This window comes from Hyperolius riggenbachi, chromosome 1 (assembly GCF_040937935.1).
Source record: "Hyperolius riggenbachi isolate aHypRig1 chromosome 1, aHypRig1.pri, whole genome shotgun sequence".
Classification (NCBI taxonomy): Eukaryota; Metazoa; Chordata; class Amphibia; order Anura; family Hyperoliidae; genus Hyperolius; species Hyperolius riggenbachi.
This window is the reverse complement of record NC_090646.1, coordinates 520,647,526-520,667,343: the sequence shown is the minus strand read 5'-3', so window position 1 is coordinate 520,667,343 and position 19,818 is coordinate 520,647,526. Positions and strand designations below refer to the sequence as shown.

General features: G+C 43.8%; 1 long non-coding RNA gene and 1 other non-coding gene across 4 annotated transcripts in view; one reads left to right on the top strand and one right to left on the bottom strand.

The window, feature by feature from the left end:
* The window catches only part of LOC137524970 (uncharacterized), a 362,158-nt gene that overhangs the window by 316,635 nt on the left and 25,705 nt on the right, over positions 1 to 19,818 (bottom strand). The gene's annotated exons all lie outside the window — the stretch shown is intronic.
* TRNAQ-UUG (transfer RNA glutamine (anticodon UUG)) lies at positions 12,609 to 12,680 on the top strand. The gene has a single exon. It is a non-coding gene; the product is annotated as a tRNA-Gln (tRNA).

Below are 19,818 nucleotides of genomic sequence, written 5' to 3'. Positions count from 1 at the left end.
CAGGCTGGGATCAGGGCAGGCAGCGTTCATGCAAGGTCCTTTAACAATCCGAGGTAGGCAGCAGGAAATCCAGTAAGATGTCAGGTACAAGCCGGGTCAATAACAGGTGATCAGAGGAAAGTAGTCAGGTACAATCTAGGTCGGCAACAGGTAATCAAAATCTGCAAGAAGCTTTGGTCAAGAGACAGACAGATATCTGCAGCAAGACAAGGCACATGGTGTGAGCACAATCTCAGCTACAAGCCCAGCATAGGCTATCACGTTTGAAGACTGAGGACGCTCACCTTTCTCTTAAACTAGGACTAACCAATCAAAAGTAACGGAATCCAAAACAACCAATCATTCTGCGGCGTGTCAGCCAGTCAGCTGACACGCCGGTACGCATGCTGCTAGTGTTTACAGGGGCGGAGCGCGTACTGAGGACGCGTCTGCTTGGCCAATAGGGAAGAAGCGCCATGCGCTCCACTGACATCAGAGCTTCACCGAGACCCAGAGGCTTGCGCCTCAGCGTGGGTCAAGGCATTCCGCCGCCATATGCGGCAAGGTTTTACAATTAATTTGTAATGCCATAGGAGATGTTTCACAATTTAAACTGATAACAATAGTAAACTGTCCTGTAAATGTATTTAATGTTATTTAAGCAATCCAAAATAATAAAATGTTTTTAATGTTATTTAAGCAATCCAAATTAATTTGTCTTAACATGTAACCCCACTTTCACGATTAAGACAATGATCCTTACCAAATCAGCTATATACCAGTAACCTGCAAGTGTATGAGCAAACCACATTGCAGTGACACACCTGCTGTGCTCTGCGTCTGACCATGATGCAATGCTGTAAAGGGCTTCTGGCAGGCAGTGAAAAGTGGGAGTGATTAGGGTGTAGAGAAGCAGAGGGCATGTCTGGCATCCTCAGCATCTTCACAATGGACCTTATTCAATTCACTTTTTCTCCTACATTTTTTCCTTTGACATTTGTTTTCCTCTGTTTGAGATTCCTGTTTTCATTACTCTGAAAATGAAAAAGTACCAAAAGTAGGTGAGAAATTGCTGTCAAAATTATTCAGTGTATTTTCTTGCTTGTTGGTGGCTTAAAAGGCATTTTATTAATAAGGCATGAAAATGTCAATTAGGAGAAAAGTTGGTAGAAAAAGTGAATTGAATTAGGACCCATGGCCCATATGCAAGTACCTTTTTCTCCTGAGTCTTCTCCTAAGTGATATTTCCACATCTTGTCAAAATGCCCTTTAAACCTCCAGCAAGCAAGAAAGTACTCAAAATAATTTTGCTATAGCATGCCGCTGCAAGATGCTGTGGTAGCCATGCTGGTTCAGTATGCCTTCAATTTTGAATAAACCCCCAACAGTGTCACCAGCAAAGCATCCCCACACCATCACACCTCCTCCATGCTTCACGGGGGGAACCAGGCATGTAGAGACCATCTGTTCACCTTTTCTGCATCGCACAAAGACACGGTGGTTGGAACCAAAAATCTCAAATTTGGACTCATCAGACCAAAGCACAGATTTCCACTGGTCTAAAGTCCATTCCTTGTGTTCTTTAGCCCAAACAAGTCTCTTCTGCTTGTTGCCTGTCCTTAGCAGTGGTTTCCTAGCAGATATTCTACCATGAAGGCTTGATTCACACAGCCTCCTCTTAACAGTTGTTCTAGAGATGTGTCTGCTGCTAGAACTCTGTGTGACATTGACCTGGTCTCTAATCTGAGCTGCTGTTAACCTGCGATTTCTGAGGCTGGTGACTCAGATGAACTTATCCTCCGCAGCAGAGGTGACTCTTGGTCTTCCTTTCCTGGGGCGGTCTGCATGTGAGCCAGTTTCTTTGTAGCGTTTGATGTTTGTTTTTTTAAAGATTCTTTATTTAAAGATTTTTTTAGTACAGACAAACAGAAATAATATAATGAAGGCCACAACATAATGCAAAATCTCATATCATGCAAAGATTAAACATTTTGTAGGTGACCATCAGTGTCACCTATTGAAATATAAATGCAACAATGAGAAGGCTCCCTCCAGTATAACCCATCAATCTAAGTGGGGCTGAGTACAGTATAGTGCAAGATGATTAAATTCAGCTGAGGTAATGGGAAAAAATATAAATCGGCGCCTCATCTATATACATGAAAACACATAGCTGCACCTATGTGTAGGAAGATCCAATCCTAAGCTTATAATGTTTGTTTATTAAGGGGTAAGGGCGGTGTCTCCAAGGCCCAGAGGGATCATACACTCGGGGCACCGTCCCTGCCGGTCACTATGGCAGAATTGGAGTAATTTATTTAGAGGCGAAGGCTAGAATTTGAGTACTGGTTGAACACATAATAAGCGTTTGATGGTTTTTGAGACTGTACTTGGGGACACTTTCAAAGTTTTCCCATTTTTTCGGATTGACTGACCTTCATTTCTTAAAGTAATGATGGCCACTCTTTTTTCTGTACTTAGCTGCTTTTTTCTTGCCATAATACAAATTCTAACAGTCTATTCAGTAGGACTATCAGCTGTGTATCCACCTGACTTCTTCACAACGCAACTGATGGTCCTAACCCCATTTATAAGGCAAGAAATCCCACTTATTAAACCTGACAGGGCACACCTGTGAAGTGAAAACCATTTCAGGTGACTACCTCTTGAAGCTCATCAAGAGAATGCCAAGAGTGTGCAAAGCAGTAATCAAAGCAAATGGTGGCTACTTTGAAGAACCTAATATGACATATTTTCAGTTGTTTCATACTTTTTGGTTATGTACTATACTTCCACATGTGTTAATTCATAGTTTGGATGCCTTCAGTGTGAATCTACAATGTTCATAGTCATGAAAATAAAGAAAACTCTTCGAACGAGAAGGTGTGTCCAAACTTTTTGATCTGTACACACACACACACACACACACACACACACACACACACACACACACACACACACACACACACACACACACACACACACACACACACACACACACACATATACACACACACACACACATAAGAATTATGCATGCAAAATATACCTTGATAAATATAAACACAACCTACAGTTCCCACACTCCTTATTACTACAAGGAAATGTAAATCTTCCACGTTACTCCTGCACTAGAGATAAAGGGAACCCTGATAATCCAGCTAGTCCAATTTGAAGGTCTACGGGGAAAACCCCTAGACTATTTACAAATAACATCTTATGCTAGGAAACTGACAGGATATCTGCCCTTCTCTTACATATTTTGATCACCCCAATCAATATCCAGAATCTACTCCTTACGGACAATTCTATCATCTGATCTCTTCATCAGTGCAATGGCATGTCATTTGGAAAAATGCTAGAAAAACATATATTTATTCTAGAATCAAGGAAAAAATGCACAACATAATGTTCCAGTGGTATTTTAAAAATTATTTAATATGTTTTTCATAGAAAGAAAAGTAACAATGTTCCAGTGGTACAACACTCTGGTTAGGTTAAATGAAACTCATCCCTAGTTTTGTGACAAGTTTCAAATCATTTCGACCAATACAGTACTCCACATAGTACTTGCCAATGAGGGAATCTTGGTAGCCAGAGAGCTTCTTAACAGGTGTGCATTTATGTAAGATCAGACAAGGCTCCTTTTGTTCCCTCCCCCAATCTTGTGAAGACGAATATCACATTAGCCTACCTTATTTTTTGGACCATAAGACGGAGAGTACCATAAGACGCACCTAGAGTTTAGAGAACAAAAGCCAGCAAAAAAAATACTAAACCTGGTGGGTCCTTGGTGTAGGGGCATCTTGTGGAGCTTCTCCCAGTTACGGCAGTCTCCCACACACACACTCTGGAAACAGCAGTCATTCAATAAAGGGAGATGGTTACTAGGTGAAGCTAATATAAGGTCACACACTTCATAAATAAAGGGCAGAATATCAATCAAATTCACCCGTTACAATCTGTACACAGTATATTGAAATGAAGGAATAGATGGAAGGCTTGCAATGCTCGCAATAATTTATTCTGTGCACATTAAGTTCACACTAAGATACACAAACTTACTTTGCACAGAAAAACTGATTCCACTGCACTGATTCCACATGCAGCCCCTGCACCACCCACCTGCAAACACATGTATTGCCACTGGTCTTGTACAGGTGTATGGAAAACTCCTGGTGCAGGAGGAGAGCCAGCCCAGGGTTAAGGGTCACAGCAGCGAGAGGTGACAGGAATGCAAGTCCTCAGCATATGTCTGGAAGCACCTGGTGCAGGAGGAGAGCCAGCTTGGGGTTAAGGGTCACAGCAGCGAGAGGTGTCCATTCGGCTGCTCTCACCCACGTGACTTCAGCTCCCACACTGGCATTGCATTCCACATCGCGAGATGCAGTTCATCCTCTCGCACGAGCCTTGAGGAGGGCAGAGATGGCTGAAGTCCCCTGCAGCTCGGCTCATAGTTATTCTTCTCCGTGGTCATTTCAAACACTTGACAGAATGCTGGGCCAATCACGCTACTCCCAATGGTCTCGCAGCAAGGTTAACAAACTGGTGGCTGTGACTGGTGGGACTTGAAAGATTGCAGGCTAGCATTGTTGGAATAATTGGGGGGGGGGGGGTCCACTCAACACGCTAGGCGCCGGTCCAAATTGTAGCATTCAGACGATATGATGCACTGACCCCCCCCCAACCACACTGTTGGGGAAGAAAAAGTGTGTCTAATGGTCCGAAAAATACGGTACATTTTGCAGGTACCAATAACAACTTATTAGTTTACATGCAAAAATAATATTGTTTATCGGGTCTATAAAGTATGCACAAGTTGCTACACCTCACTGGCCCAAACTCACACAACGTACATAACAAACCCTTCCTACAATTGTTATTAGCATTGTGTAATCACTTTATAAGAACATTATACTATTTATGAACAACCTGGGTTCTTACAGGTCAGAATATTGTCCTGGAAATCCGGAAGAGTTGCAACAATTAAAACAGACCAAAACTAAAATAATTACAGCTTAATTAGCACATTAATAACACCTGCCTTATCATTGTCAGTCAGCAGTCAGGCCTCCATAATTATGCTAATTAGTAGTGTTTATTTAAAATGATCATAACATAAAAGTTACACTTGGGCCCGTGGCTCTGTAGCTGCGTTGCTGCCAAGTATTGTGAATGGGTTTATCTCACTGATATATGTCTGTTCTCACTGCATAATTTAGCACATGATAAAGGTTACTGTGTTCCTGAAACATTGTGTGTGTTTTTCACTATGATAATCACATAATAAGCAAAGAGTGGATTAGCAATTGATGTAATGCTGGGTAACGCTGGGTTCCTCTCATATTGCATATGGATTAGCCTATGGTGGATCTGGCTTTACGTATTCAAATCCTATTACTATTTTCTTCATAGTATAAGGGCATATCGCATGACTACTTTCTTATAGTTAGGCTAACCACCAACTCACAACTGCTAATCATTTCCTGCAGTGCAATTCACCAGGTCAACAGGCGTGTTCACCAATAGGCAGGGGCGTAACTAGAAATCACTGGGCCCCCCTGCAAAACTTTGGATGGGGTCACCTCCTCCCCCCACCCCTCGCTTTCTGCACGCGTAAATTGAGAACCAATGTCATTCAATTGGCTAATGCACACTTGAATGTGTTTTCTCCATGCAGATAAAAACAGCAGTGAAGCACTTTTTCTCTATCAAACAGACATGCATTTTCTCTTTCAATTACATAAGCTTCAGTGAAAACGTGCATGTTTTCACACAGACACAGATGGGGCTTGATTCACAAAAGGGTGGTAACACAGTTAGCACGCCTAAAAACGCAGTTATCACGCCTAAAAGCTTTGCACGTGCAAACTAAGGTGCTAAGTAGTTTGCACCCTAGTTTGCATGTGCAAACTAGGGTGCAAATTACTTAGCACCCTAGTATGCACCTGCAAAGCATTTAGGCGTGATAACTGAGTTATCACGCGTTTGTGAATCAAGCCCATAGTGTGCAAAAAACGCATACAGAAAACTGGCAGACGAGTGTGCTCCCAGCCTCAGCTTATTACACTCACTCTGTCCATCTCTGATGGAGCAAAACTGGCTCTGCAGACTTCTCCAGCATCACTACAGTACAGAGCACTTGGGTAGGGGTAGAGAGGTTGGGGGCTGGGTGATGTACACAAGACCCTGCTGAACACTGAATAGGGATTTTCTCCAAATCTTAGTATGATTCCTTATCAGTAGCTGAGCAGATGCAGTCATTAGAACAATTGTGCAGAGAGCAGAAAGCTTTTTCTCTCCGTGCCCTTAGTTGTCAGTCTCTCAGGACAGTGAAAATAAACTTCTCCCCCCACGGGGCCCCCTGCGGCTTCTGGGCCCTCCTGCAGCTGCATCCCTTGCAGGGTCTATTGTTACGCCCCTGCCAATAGGCAAATCTCAAAGTGAACCCACCTTCTATATGCACATCTGTATTCATGATCGCCATTTGCCTCAAGCACTTTGCCACTTTATTAAGGAATCTGTTTTGATATTATTAATTCACCATTATTGCTTCATGTATATGTTTTTCTTTATTGGGTCATGTGACATCTTATTTCTGATATTCACATATGCACCTTATTATTAAGTACAGTTGAATCCAGGTTCATTACCTGATGGTAGCTCAAAAGAGCACCACAGGTGATAGTATATATTATACAGCATACTGATGGCAGTGGCGTACCTAGAGAATTTGACACCTGGTGCTGATTATTTACAGACACCTCCCCAAAACAACCAATTTTTTTGATGGGTTGGGGCGCCGATCGTTTCGCTGCAAATTTTGGGAGATTTGTGGGGAAAAGGAGCCTTCAGGATGTTAACGGCACTAACCGTTATGAAACTCTGTACTCTATCCAGTGCTGCAGAAGATGTCAGTGCCACTGACTTCTGCAACAGCAGACTGCACTGCATTATTTATTTATTACTCTGATCAGGATTAATAATCAATAGTCTAGGGCACTCTGGTATTACAGCAGCCAGTGCACATGGCTACTAATGAGAGGCAACTTCTGAAGCACTAAACACATCCTGCCACCTCTCCCTGCTAATGTTCTAGCTGCAGCACAGCAATCATTCGCTCCACTCATCCTGCTGTTCTGCATATTCACTCACTGCAGGCTGTGTGTAGAGAGCAAGGAGACAAGTTGCCCACGGGACAGGAAAGGGGAGGGATGCTACATCAAGCGCAGAAAGTAGTACAGTGTTCCCTGCCCTGCCTGCTGCTATTTTCCCGAATGTTGCCCGAACTATGAAATAAGATCCCAGGTGGAAGAACACAATGGCTGAGCACCACAGCGGCACCCCTAGCCATGGCTACACCCGGTGCTGTGAGCACCTGCAGCCCTGTTGTAGATACGCCATTGACTGATGGTTGTTAGCCATTTATTGAGTGACACTGCTATTATATTTGTTCTTGTGTATTATTGTATTATTTGAGCTTCAATTGCTTAGGAGAGGTCATTTTAATTGATTTTAATCCTGCCAAATAGTGTTATATCTTTCTAATAAATTGTGATATTTTTGACTACTGTATATGTATGTGTAGTGCTAACTGGGCTTAATAGTCCTCCCTCCTTTTTTATATTATTTATTGTGCCCTAGCACACACTTTTTCATTGTTGCAGAGTATTTGTTTGTCTATCAAAGTGAACCCGTGCAAACACTGATGTGAACAGGCAAGCGCACGAAAGCTCAATTTCTATTGGCCCACAGCCAAGCCAACCTCCTAAGCATTATGGATACAAACTTTGCCGCTAGCGAATGCAGCCAAGAGTTTGTGTTTGCCAGTGGTTAGCCTCCAGGGAGACAGATATGTAAAAATCAGATAGAGAAACAAATGTCTATGAGAAATAGTAAACTGATCCATAGACAGTCTAATTATACTCTTCAGAATTCATTGGACAAGTAGGTTTTCCATCTTTCCCACCACTAATTCTACATACACTGGTGCATTAAGTGGTAGTGAACATTTTGTAAAATCATATACTGAACTTTTATGATTCGTGCTTCTACAAAAGTCAAATTATCTGTGGATTATGTAACCTTGCACAGGTATTCTTTCGATTGCCCAATAAATCAATTCCCTGTAACCTTTATTTGCACACATTTACGATTACATCAATGCAATGAAAACTTCCCTGTCAGTAAGCCTTATCTTGACAGATAAAGGACTTTCTGGTTTATGATTAAAAGCAAAGTTCACCAAGTTTGAACATCATTAAAATTCATTATATTATTTTTAACCAGCATCATCCGGAGTTCTCCCGGTGATGGGAATAACAGAGGGCCAAATGTATCAATAGTGTCTGAGAGGAAAATCTTAGGAGATTTCTAGAAATCATGCAGAACTGTCTCAGGCATTTTGATGATGATGATGTTTTCCATTCAGTTGTATCCGACTCTTGGCGATTCTACGGGTTAGCTCTCTCCATGCTGTCCGATCTTATACCGTTTCTGCTAGTTACCTTAACCATCTTAGCGGTATGGACGAGCTCAGCTCGTCCATCACCGCCGATGGCTGCCGCTCAGGCCCTGCTGGGCCGATTTTGTTCAAATAAAGAGCAGCACACGCAGCCGGCACTTTGCCAGCCGCGTGTGCTGCCCGATCGCCGCCGCTCTGCGGCGATTCGCCGCGAGCAGCGGCGAAAGAGGGTCCCCCCAGCCGCCTGAGCCCAGCGTAGCCGGAACAAAAAGTTCCGGCCAGCGCTAAGGGCTGGATCGGAGGCGGCTGACGTCAGGACGTCGGCTGACGTCCATGACGTCACTCCGCTCGTCGCTATGGCGACGATCTAAGCAAAACAAGGAAGGCCGCTCATTGCGGCCTTCCTTGTTTATTCTGGGCGCCGGAGGCGATCGGAAGAACGCCTCCGGAGCGCCCTCTAGTGGGCTTTCATGCAGCCAACTTTCAGTTGGCTGCATGAAATAGTTTTTTTTTAATTTAAAAAAAACCCTCCCGCAGCCGCCCTGGCGATCTTAATAGAACGCCAGGGTGGTTAAAGGAAACCTGTATTGATTATAAAGAAAAGAGTTTCACTTACTTGGGGCTTCTGCCAGCCCCTTGCAGCCACCCTGTCTTGCACCAGCACTCAACGATCTTCCGGTCCCCTGCAGTGGCTCAGTTTCGCTTTCTTTCGTCGCCAACTACTGTGCCTGCACAGGCTTGCAAAGCATGTCCTCATTCGCATTCCAGTCGCCGGAAGCATCCTGCGCAGGCGCAGCAGAGATTTTCTCATACAGGGTGCTCCTGGTTACAGGAGTGCAAACGAGGATGCGCGTGGCTAGGGCTGCGCAGGCGCAGTGGTCAGTGACTAAAGAAAGTGAAACTGAGCCACATGCGCAGTGGCCGTGAACTTGCAAGTCAGCATAATTTAATCTGAGCCGCAGTGGGGGACCGGAGGGTCATTGAGTAGCAGTGCGGGCACTGGGCGGCTTCAGGGGGCTGGCAGAAGCCCCAGGTAAGTGAAACTCTTTTTTTAAGCTACTTTAAGTTCAATCCTGTTTTGGCTTTGATGGTGTCAAGGATTCTCATAATCAGTGCAGACTGTGAGTGAATTCTCTGAGTGAGATAAGTGTGGCAGCTTTAACACAGAAAAAGGAGACTCCTGTTTCATAAAAAAGTATCTCAAAGTATAGCTGCTGCCTGGGCTTTACAAGGAAGAGATGTGACTGACAGTTGTGAAAGAGAACTTTAACCCTTTTCCTGCCAGTCGATTTGTCCTAAACGCAAACACCTACTGCCAAGCAGTTTTGAGACATTTTGCACTCATTAGGTTTACGTAGGATTTTTGATAAGAAAACCTACATAAAATAGGTCATAATATATATTGTTTTGTCCTGTAATTCATTGAGCTTGAACACTGAAACAAAATGTTGTACTTTTTCAGGAGATATAACATTTTTGAGTGAAATATGTAATAAAAAAAAAGTGAAATTAAAAATAAAATATTTTTCTGTTGTGTTTTTTTCTTTCAAAGAAGAATTACATTTACTGACAAAAATGTTGCTGTTTGCAAAAGCCCTGATTCTGCTGAATCCAACGATACCAGGTACCATATATACTCGTATATAAGCCGACCCGCGTCTAAGCTGAGGTAACCACTTTTCCCTCAGAAGCTATGAAAAATTGATTGACCCATGTATAAGCCCCCTCCTCAGTATAGCCCCCTCCCTAGTAGCCAGATTTGCCCCCAGTACAAGTTAGCCCCCCTTCTGTAGCCAGATGTGCCCCAAGGAAGATACAGCTGTGTCTCAAGACACCACTAGATAGCATCTAGAATATGAGACACAGCAATTGCTGCACAAGAAGAATCCCAGATCCTTGCACCGCTGACAGGTTGCTTGCAGGCTCTGCTCCACAAGCCAGGGGACATGGGTAGTCTTGAGCAGCGCATTGTGCATACCATTTTGCAGGGGATGAGAGGCACAGACACAGCAGGGAGCCAGCTGGCAAGAGCAGGATCACTAGTGCACGTCCTTACACTCCTCTGCTAGTAACAAAACCTGCTCCATCATCTGTTCTGCTCCACTGACTCACATATAAGTCAAGGGGGTAACTTTTCAGCACATTATTGTGTGCTGTAAAATTAGGCTTATACGCAAGTGTATAAGGTATGTATTGGTATCCAACTTCTCCTGTCTACAACATACCTCAATAATAAAAACAGCATTTTGCACAATTTTACATTAGAACACAACAGATAAGGGCATCGATAGGTTAACGCTGTGGCATATCTAACGATAGAAGTGAAATACCCAAGTTAGGTATTTTTAGAAAATGCATACCTCTAGGTTTTGATCTGTTGAGTAGTTTGTGCTCTAAATGTAGCGGCGGTCATACAGATCACCCTAAAACACAATACTTTTATGGATTATTTTTTTCTAGCCTGCCGCATGTCCAGCCCGACCAAGGGAGAGCTGTTAGTACACTGCATTGCATATAGGTGCCCCCAATATAGGTAGCCAGGTATAGGTGCCCCAAGTATAAGTTGGCGAATTGGTGCCCCTAGTATTGCTAGCCAAGTATAGGTTCCTCCAGTATAGCTAGCCAGGTTTAGGTGCCCCCAGTCTAGTTAGCCAGGTATAGGCACCACCAGTATATGACGTTGGGTATAATTGCCCCCAGTACAGGTAGCCAGGTATAGGTGCAGCCAGTATAAGAAGTCAGGTATAGGTGCCGCCAGTACAGGTAGCCAGGTATAGGTGCAGCCAGTATAAGAAGTCAGGTATAGGTGCCGCCAGGAACAGGTAGCCAGATATAGGTGCAGCCAGTATAGGTAGCCAGGTATAGGTGCTGCCAGTATAGATAGCCAGGTATAGATGCAGCCAGTATATATAGCTAAATATAGTTGAAATGGGCGGGGGGGGGTGACATCATCCTCCCTCCCTCTCCATAGGCCCCCCTGCTGTGCCCCCCCTGCAGAGCCAGAGCGCAGTGGTGTGGTGTGTAATTAACTTAGCTGCTCGCTCCCTCCATAAGATGTGTCCCCTCCGGCAGCACACTCCTCTCTGGCTGCCCAATCTCTGTATCATGCACGTAATCACACGTCATGCAGGGAAACAGGAAGTAGACAGTAGACGGCTGCCGGAGCTGATGCATAGCATGGATCGAGCAAGCAGGTGAGTTAATTGCACACCGCACCACTGCGTTCCGGCTCTGCAAGGGGACACAGGAGGGAAGCCCATGGAGAGGGTGGGAGGAATGATGTCGGCCTCCCTCCCCACCTCTGCTATGCATGCCTGAAAAAAGAAGAGCCAAGTAGGAGCCCTTGCCTGCCAGAATGTACTAGGTATGTGCTTGGAAGGCAAATGGTTAATTCAGTTATGTGGGGAATAACACAACACATACAATACAAATTCACAGTTCAATACCTTAATGTGCTTTGCATGAGTTTTAGAAGTGCTATCAACCACTTGTTATTCCTACTACAGATTAGCTCTGGTTTTGCACTGTTCTACCAGCTCAACATTTTAGGGATTTATACAAAACTAGTGCAAAGTCTTTTTATTTTTTAAGTAGAGCATTGACTCTCAGAACACATGCAGATTACAATACTGATCAAATATTTATCATTGTATTCTTTCTATGTTTCTGGAATTTTTCCCTTTTGATTTTCTTTTATATCCTAGGGCTCGTTTCCATTGAGTTACTACCGGGGGCGGAGCTTGCTATCCCATTCATTATACTGAATGGGATTGTGGGTGCAATCTCCCCGAAATGCATGCAACCACTGCAACTCAAAAGTAAATCGTAGCGCATAAATGGAAACAGCAGACAATGCAGTCTATGCTGTCCCTGCAATCGTGTTTCCATAAGCGCGCCTGATCGCGTGCTATATGGAAAGGAGCCCTAAGGAAATAAGAAGAAAAAACTTTTGTAATTGCTTTGATAAACCTGGCCCAGAGAAACACCAGAATATGCAGCTAGTGCGAGCCTGTTTTTAAGCTGCAGCTATAGAAGCCCAGTGTAGTTAATTTTTGTTTTAAGACTTCAAGTTAAAGTTTCAGTATGCAAGTGATGACTCACAGCATAATTCACAGTGATTATATCTTTTATTACTTTAGACCAGACACTAGTTATTCACCTGTAAGGTTCCATGGTGTAACGGTTAGCACTCTGGACTTTGAATCCAGCGATCCGAGTTCAAATCTCGGTGGAACCTTTCTTTTTATTATAACTGAAGCCTTTTATGCTAAACAGCAGAATTGAAAATAGAAGTGCTTCTATAAAGGCCATGGATCTGAAGTTTCTTTGCGTAACAGTTGAGTAGATGTTTTATATCCCCATAGCTAGATAAACTCTAGCTCCGATAGCAAGAATATAAAAGTAGAGTAGAGGTAAGTTAAAGAGGAACTTTACTGAATATAATACTGAATTACTGAATATAATGAATAAAATTGCTTATTTTTACAATATTAATTTACAAATGATTTAGTTAATGTTTGCCTATTGTAAAATTTTACCTCACTTGATTAAAATTCTTACATTTATCAGTGATACTGACAAATTTACTGCAGGCAAGGTGAATCATTGTGGCTGGATTTAGAGCGGTACAAGGCATAATGCACACGTTATTATGTGTGTGAACTGCAATGGAGACTGGACATAGACTTTAAAGAGAACCCGAGGTGTGTTTAAAGAATGTTATCTGCATACAGAGGCTGGATCTGCCTATACAGCGCATCCTCTGTTGCTATCCCAAACCCCACTAAGGTCCCCCTGCACTCTGCAATCCCTCATTAATCACAGCCGTGCTGTGAGGCTGTGTTTACATCTGTAGTGTCAGTCTCAGCTGCTCCCCCGCCTCCTGCATAGCTCCGGTCCCTGCCCCCGTCCCTTCCCTCCAATCAGCAGGGAGGGAAGGGATGCAGGCGGGGACTGGAGTTCTGCAGGAGGCGGGGAGAGCAGCAGACTGACACTATAGAGATAAACACAGCCAGCTCTGACAAGCTGTTTGTCAGCAGCGTGGCTGTGATTTATGAGGGATTGCAGAGTGCAGGGGGACCTTAGGGGGGTTTGGGATAGCAACAGAGGCAGGGCTGTATAGGCAGATCCAGCCTCTGTATGCAGATAATATTCTTCAAACCCACCTCGGGTTCTCTTTAACCACATATGCCATTCACGGCAGTATATTTATGCTCTGCAGGACTTCAGATATATACGTATGCCACCGCAATCACCTGCTGCGTGCTCCTGCGCACGTTCTTGTCACCACCAGGTAGAACACAGATCAGTGAATGGGAACACAGTTGCCATTCAATGATCTAAATGCCTGTGATCAATGATCACCAGCATCAATGGGTTGCCATGATCATTCACAAACTGAAAGTAAAAACATACACCTTAGTCCCTGTTAGAGTACTAACACTATGCACAGGAAGATATAGTGGGGGGACATCTAGTGACCAAATATTAAAATTCATGGGCGGCGCCATGGGGGTGCTTTGGGCACCTTCAAAAATAGTCCAAGCACTCCTTTAGCACTCCTGTGTCGTCACTCCAATGAGGACATCGACGGCCATTGTCTTGTAGCTATCTAACTACAGAGGGAGAGGATGCAGGGAGCACCTGTGATGCAGGAGAGGAGGCGGCGGGAACGGGCAGGATACACGAGCGGCGGCCCCGGGACCAGAAGGGGGAGCAGGCTGGGGCAGCTCTACTACCTATATTAAGGCAGCTCTACTACCTATACTGGGGCAGCTATACTCCCTATACTGGGGCAGCTCTACTACCTATACTGGGACAGCTCTACTCCCTATACTGGGGCAGCTCTACTCCCTATACTGGGACACCTCTACTACCTATACTGGGCAGCTCTACTACCAATACTGGGGCAGCTATACTCCCTATACTGGGGCAGCTCTACTACCTATACTGGGGCAGCTCTACTACCTATACTGGGACAGCTCTACTCCCTATACTGGGGCAGCTCTACTCCCTATACTGGGGCACCTCTACTACCTATACTGGGCAGTTCTACTACCAATATTGGGGCAGCTATACTCCCTATACTGGGGCAGCTATACTCCCTATACTGGGGCAGCTCTACTACCTATACTGGGACAGCTCTACTACCTATACTGGGGCAGCTCTACTACCTATACTGGGGCAGCTCTACTCCCTATACTGGGGCAGCTCTACTCCCTATACTGGGGCACCTCTACTACCTATACTGGGCAGCTCTACTACCAATACTGGGGCAGCTATACTCCCTATACTGGGGCAGCTCTACTACCTATACTGGAGCACCTCTACTACCTATACTGGGCAGCTCTACTACCAATACTGGGGCAGCTATACTCCCTATACTGGGGCAGCTCTACTACCTATACTGGGCAGCTCTACTACCTATACTGGGGCAGCTCTACTACCTATACTGGGGCAGCTCTACTCCCTATACTTTGGCAGCTCTACTACTTATACTGGGGCAGCTCTACTACCTATACTGCAGCAGATGTACTCCCTATACTGAGGCAGCTCTACTACCTATACTGGGGCAGCTCTACTACCTATACTGGGGCAGCTATACTACCTATACTGGGGCAGCTATACTACCTATACTGGGGCAGCTATACTACCTATACTGGGGCAGCTATACTACCTATACTGGGGCAGCTATACTACCTATACTGGATGGGGCAACTATACTACCTATACTGGGGCAGGTATACTACTTATACTGGGGAACTATACTATCTATACTGGGGCAACTATATTACCTATACACGCCCACTTTCCAGTGCATAGACATGCCATTTTTCGCCACATCCCCTGTGTTTGGCCACGCCCCTTGTTTTTTTGGTGGCGCGCAAGTTCACAACTACCCCTAGAAAAATAAACTCTTGCTTAGCTGAGCTACAGGCATGGATGAATGATAACTGGTTGAAACTGAATGCTGACAAAACTGAGGTCCTGTTTGTCCAAAGCCAGTGCCCGCCATCAAAACAGCTCTATCCTAAAGCAACACCAATTAGGATTGGGAATTCAGACATAAACAGCTCCAACCTTGTGCGCAGCCTTGGCGTACTAATCGATGGGGAATTGAGTTTCAGAAACCAAATTTCAGCTGTAGTCAAATCTTCCTACTTTCATCTGAAGAACATTGCAAAGATTAAACATCTGATTCCCCCAGAGGATCTTCCAACCCTAGTCCACGCCTTCATCACATCACGGCTGGACTACTGCAATGCCCTTTATGCTGGCCTCCCCAAAAAGGACCTGCGTCGCCTGCAATTAGTGCAGAATGCTGCTGCCAGATTGCTAACAAACCAGCCTCGCCACTGTCACATTACACCGATCCTTCGCTCACTGCACTGGCTACCAGTAGAATGGAGAATACTCTTCAAGATTGGACTGCTGACATTCAAATCCCTGCACAATCTGGGCCCTGGATACATGAAGGACTTGCTGAAGCTGCACCACACCTCTCACAACCTCAGATCAGCAAGTTCTATAAACTTAGTCACTCCCAGAGTGCACCTCAAAAAATCTGGAGACAGAGCCTTCTGTCATGCTGCCCCTACTCTTTGGAACTCCCTACCACACCCAGTAAAGACAGCACCATCCCTGGAGCTATTCAAATCCAGACTGAAAAGCCACCTGTTTAGCCTGGCATTTCCAGATTTATAAAATTCTTCCTCTGTACCACGATGGTCGGAGCCATGCTTATGCGCTTTGAGTCCCACGGGAGAAAAGCGCTTTACAAATGTTATTTGTTGTTGTTGTTGTAGAAGAGATCCAGCACCTGCATAGCACCCCCTAAAAAAATTCATGGAGCCGCCCCTGGTAAAAATACACCCTACATACAATACATTTAATAAAAATACATAAAATACTTCATAAATTACCTCCTTACGTGCCACCCAAAGAAAGTCTAATTAGTGGTGAAAAAACAACAAGATTTAGGTTGTTTTGTGTGATAAGTAGTGATAAAGTTATTGGGGGATGAAAGGGAGGAGTACAGAAATGTGAAAATTGCTTAGGTCCATAACCCCCTCAGTTGTAAATTGCTTAATACAAAGCCTGCATGCAGCAAATTAGAATAATACGATCAGCACTGTGAACAGGCCCATAGAATTGAATGGGTAGTGAGTTGACATATAGAATTATTCTGTAACTCAACTGATCACTGTGAATTAACCCTCAGGCCCTATTCACAGTGGTCAGTTGCGTTGCAGAAAAATTCTGCATGTCGACTCACTGCCCATACTATTCTGTGAGCTGTTCACAGAAACGGATTGTGTTTTTCTAACTTGCTGCATGCAGGCTTATGGCCAGTCTCCATTGTAGTTCACACTACCAACATGTAGGTTAAGCAAATGAACACCATGAACATAGCCTAAGACTTTTTACTCTTTCTGTAAATAAGTAGAACTAGCTTTTTACCTTTTAGTAAATGATTTAAAATCTTTACAGCAAACCCAAGCAGTCAAAGAAAAAAAAGTTAGATACTTAGGCTACTTTCACAGTAGGACGTTGTGTTTGATGCAACATTAAGGTCGCACAATGCAGCCCTAACGCAACGCCTATACACTTTCACAGTGCGACTTTAAAGTCACATGGCAGAAAATGTATTTACTATGGAACGAAAATGGCGCATGCGGAACATTTTAAAAAAGAAAAAAAATATTACTGAGCATGTGCAACACAAGTAACGTAGCAGATTCATTGCAACGCACAGCATGCAGCACTTTCTAATAACGCTACATGTTACACACTGATGCAACATGTGCACTGTGAATGTTGCACAGACTTTGCATAGCTGTGTGTTACTCTGCGTTAAAATATTTTATAATGTGCGACTTTAATGTCGCACTGTGAAAGAGGCCTTACCTAAGAATAGAGAAACCTCTGGAATCCTCTGGATGGTCCAGAGGTTTCCCACATCCTCTTTGATCCCAACGCCGCTCGCCGGGACCCTCTTCTACCACGCTCCCCTTCGAGTACAAGCGACATTGTACTGAGTAAGTACGGCCGCCCCTGCACTCGTGCATGTGCAGTATGTGTCCATAAGCCTGCTAATTCATACTTCAAATACTTTTAAAAATGTTTTACTGAAACTGCACAGGTTTATTCCAACATTTCTTTAAAATACCAGTTCTTTATTCTTTAAAATAATATCAGTTAAAAACCATCAGGTGGTACAGTTTTTGTAGTCCAATTTCACACAACAGATATTGATATTGTTAGGCCTAGTTCACACTACAAATCGGACGCGCAATCACAAAGCGCTTTTGTGAACGATTTTGTTAAGCGATTCATGGCATTTTTAGAATCATTTGCTTTTTTTGCAAGCGATTTTGTATGCGTTTTCGTTTTGCATTTTGAGATTTTGTGTGTGCAGACAAAAAGGGAGTGCACTCTGACCCGGAACTGAATGCCTTTTAAAGCAAATTTGCTTTAAAACGCTTACAAAATTGCTGTTCAAAGCACCTTTAAAGACATTTGCTATTATTCCTACACCTTTGCATTGAAGTGCAGTCGCCTACAAAATGGCCCAGGACCCGCTTTTGTGATTGAAAAAAAAAAGCTCATGTGCAAACACGTAGGCTAGAGCGGTGCTGGAGCGGTTTTTTTAAAGCTTGCAGGGGGAAACCGCTTGGCTAATGAAAGTGAATGGGATGGTGCACACCAGAGCAGCTTGTTTTTTCCACAAATGCAAACTCGGGGGCTGTAGAATTTTTTTAGATTTCTGAGGCATTTCTGCCTTAATGTCAAAGTATAAGAAAGTGGAAAACCGCTCTGAAAAACGCTAGATCAGAGAGGTTTTCCAGGCGTTTTTGTTACAGTAGCTGTTCAGTAACAGCTTCACTGTAACAATATATAAAATCTGCTACACAAAAACGCTCCAAAAAACGCTAGGCATGTTTTGAAAATCTCTCTAAACATGTCTACAGTAGAATCGCTCTGAAAATCTGCTTTAAAAACCTCTAGCGCTATGCGGATCTGCTAGAGGTTTTTGATGTGCACTGAGCCTCACATAGGATTTCATTACACAAGCGCTTTTACAGCGCTTTAAGAAATGCTAGCGATTAAAAAAAAAACTCAACACGCTCATAGTGTGAACCAGCCCTGAAAGAATTTTCAAGGTGAAAAATGAAATGTAGGTTTACTTACCTGGAGCTTTTTCCAGCCCCTCAAAGTCATTTGTATCTGTGTATCCGCAGCTCCGGTATTCACCTGGGTCCCACTGGCAGCCTCTGCAGGATCGACGACCCCTGATGTGTTGGCATCTTTTGCACATTGCGCTGGTGTGCTCTCGTCCCAAGCAAGAACGCACCCATGTCGTCACCAGGAGTGTATTGCGTATGATGCGTCAGCGATCTTTCCGAGGCTGCCAGCGCGATCCCGGAAAATACCAGCGCTGCGGAGAGGGACACAAATGACTTCTACGGGCTGGAAGAAGCCTCAGGTAAGCAAAGCCACATTTCATTTTTCACCTCGGAAATCATTTTATGCTAGGTACACACGATGCAATTTTCTGGCAGATTTACTGTCAGATCAATTATTTACAACATGCCCGTTCTGATTTCCAATCGATTTTTCAATCGATTTTCCATTCACTTCAATGAAAAAAAACATTTGAAAAGTTAATTGGAAATCTGATCGGACATGTTGGAAATAATTAATCTGACAGTAAGGGCTCAGCCACACTATAAGCGCTTGTGATTAATTAGCTCTTTCTGAACGCTTTTTTAAAAATTGCTCCCATTCACTTTAATTAAAATCGCAGTAAAAATCACTGCAATCGCGTACGTGAAAAAAATTGCAGTGATTTTTACTGTGATTTTAATAATTCCAATTCCAAATGCAAAATAATTCCAAATTCATGCAGAATTATGTAAACTTTGTATGCAAATATATGCAGCTTGAAAACGGACCAATCAATTTTAACCTTGGTGGGACTTGATTGGTCCATTTTCAAGCTGCGTAAATCTTGCATGAACTTCGGAATTATTTGCATCTCATTGGTCATCCCTATTGTGCACTACCATTAGGTTTGAAGGTTGGTGCAAATCATGTTGACAACATTAAAGGACAACTATCATGAAACGTAAAATATAAAACACATACATATAAAATGTAGATTTCTACCAGCAAAATGAACTAGAAAATTATTTTTTTTCTATGTTGCTGTCACTTAAAGTGGCAAGTGGCTAAAGGCCCATACGCACGTCGGATTTCCGCGAACGACGGGTCGTTTGAACGTCCCGTCGTTCGCCCGCTAAATCGGGCGTGTGTACAGGCTGTCGTTCGCTTGATAAGGGCGAGTTTGAACGATCCGCCGGGCGGATCGCTCA